At 38.2% G+C, this 2,569-nt stretch overlaps 1 pseudogene across 1 annotated transcript; it reads right to left on the reverse strand.

The window, feature by feature from the left end:
- Positions 1 to 400: 400 nt before the first annotated feature.
- On the reverse strand, positions 401 to 2,012 carry LOC143618405 (dehydration-responsive element-binding protein 2B-like; annotated as a pseudogene). Its single transcript, XR_013151002.1, has 2 exons — positions 1,878 to 2,012; positions 401 to 1,630 (listed from the first exon to the last, which is right to left on the reverse strand). The product of XR_013151002.1 is annotated as a dehydration-responsive element-binding protein 2B-like (transcript).
- Between the last annotated feature and the right edge of the window lie 557 nt (positions 2,013 to 2,569).

Below are 2,569 nucleotides of genomic sequence, written 5' to 3' on the forward strand. Positions count from 1 at the left end.
GGTGGAGTGGCAGTGAATGTGAGAAGATGTGGATACAGGAAGTGGTGGTTTGTAGCCGAAAACGAGAGAGGAAACAGGGAGAGGTAGGATTTATCCAGACAGTAAGTTAGAAGCGGAAATTTTCTTTCGAGGCTACCAAAATAAAATATTGCATACATGAGGGTAAAGTCTGTTAAACTCTTAAAAATGATTTCATTAAAGTCTGCTAAACTCGTTTCGCATTGTTTCCAGTGGCTAGTTTACAAATGATTTTAAGCGACACAGCAGGCTCGGGTAATGCTCTCGGGCGCTATTCTTATTTTGCAGTCAATATGATAACTTTCCTACATTAAGTAGTTAAACTGGTAACACTAGAATGTATATATACACTGTAAAAGCAACAAAAAAGATTATATCTACAATCAACTAATCAAGATATAGCTAAGAAGCATAAAGCATCTCACAAATTAATAAGAAAAGAATATGTAGCTGAAATCTTGCAGCATTTTAAGAGTTAAAATTTTAGCGGTATATTATTTACATTCTCAGTTCAAACCATACAAAGAAAACCCAATTCCCCCCAAAATAAAAACCGTCGAGAACCGGTCCAATCCAAGTTCGGTAAAAACCAAAATACCATAACAGTCAGTCAATAATCCTACTACTAGTTGCTTTACAAATCCAAATCCAGACCCAACTCTTCCAGTGAGAAACTGCAGTCTTCAGGCTGTCCCATTTTCAAGAAATCCAAATCAAAACCATAATTGTCGCCACTCAAGCACGAATCTTGCTGCATATATGCATAATCTTCACCACTCGTAAACGAATCTTGCTGCTGCATATACATTGGCACATTTCCATTAACATCTGCTTCATTCTCAAATCGAGGCCCGTATCCATCACCAGAACCTGCCTCGGGGTTGTCCTCAACAGCCCCGAGAAGCTCTTCAAGGTCGAACATCTCATCACCAATATAAAAACCCAAGTCTTTATTATCTTCGAAATGTTCTGCTTTAGTTACAATCTCAGGTTTGTGTTGCGGTTCTTGTTTCACTTGTAAACTCTCATCACACGTAATGTTTGAAAATACAGCTGGACCCAATGGAAGCGGTTTCGAGTCATTGGTTGCACCCTCATTGTGACTACACGTGGTAGTCGAATCACAGCTAGAAGCAGGGTTAGCCACCGGTTCAGCCGCCATAAACAGAACTATCAATCTTCGACCCACAATAATCAGGAAGATTAAGCCTAGCAGGCGGTCCATACATAGCTCGAGCAGCCTGATCATAAGCCAAAGCAGCCTCAACCGCGGACCCAAAGGTCCCAAGCCACAACCTATTACCCCGGTTCGGTTCACGAATTTCAGCCACCCATTTGCCCCAAGTCCTCTGCCTCACACCTCTGAAATTAAACCCCGAATTATCCGGCCCCGCCTTTACCCTTCATACACCCCTTCTTTGAGCCTTTAGCGGGCGGTTTTTTCTTCAATTTAGTCTCATCAGCTTGGTTGCGTTCAATCCATTTAGCCAGAGTCTCAGCCACCTTCTTCGGAGCGTCTTTTCGGCTTCTCGATTTTTGCTTTCTTGAACAATCCATCGCTTCAGAACCACCCATGCTTAATTGTCGACTGATCATACTCATCTCAGTATTTCTATAACAAACAAGAAACAAATCAATCAGTAAACCCGTATATAACTAATCAAGAACTCAAAACCCTAGGGTTTTCTTGGAGCCTACTCTACTCTAATTGCCAATTAGATTAATTTCAAAACTGGGTCACAATAAAATCGAATGCAATCAATGTTTCAATTGAAACCCAGAAATAATATCAAATCAAAAACCCAAGAACTAAAAATAAAAATAAAAATCAAAATCAAGATCAAACACGAACAACATACCTTTAAGAAAACCCTTTTGAAATCAAGCTTCACTTCAGAAATAATAATCACAGACTTATCACTTGTTGATTGTTGAAACCCTTGAATGATATTAGTACTTGACTACTGATCTTGAGAATTTGAACGAATGAATTTTGTTATCAAACGATTCAGAAAAGAAAACAATACTCTGTGGGCTTTGGGGGTATTTATAGCGTTGTGTAGATATTTCTATGTTATTATTTCCGAATATTTTATTTATTTAAATATATTCTAGAAATATCTTCTGTATCAGTGTTGATGACGTGTATGCATTCGTGGCCGTTCGTCTGGCGCGTGGCGAAGGTTCACGATAGTCCACGATTTCGGGCGAGAGTTATATTTTATGCTTGCTCACGAAGTCTCTTGTATTTTTATTGAATTACCCCCTTGGGTTGGGTTATTTACGTTTATGCCATTTTGTGTACTTCGTAAAAACGCGTTTTTACAGCTCCCATGTAGATGTTACCATTTTACTTTACGTATATCACGTGGTTATTAATAGAGGGTTTGGATAATATCACATGTTGTGGATTTTAAAATGTAACTTTGGGGTTTGTGATTAATATTATATAATTTGAGGTCTAAAGTTAACAATGACTAAAATATCTGAGTAATTAACAAAAGAGACTTTATTAAGCCCAAACTTTAGAAACTGTGTATTTATTTATGTA

This window comes from Bidens hawaiensis, unplaced genomic scaffold, assembly GCF_021521415.1.
Source record: "Bidens hawaiensis isolate Kalapana, Puna unplaced genomic scaffold, B.hawaiensis_p1.1 tig00073774_1, whole genome shotgun sequence".
Classification (NCBI taxonomy): Eukaryota; Viridiplantae; Streptophyta; class Magnoliopsida; order Asterales; family Asteraceae; genus Bidens; species Bidens hawaiensis.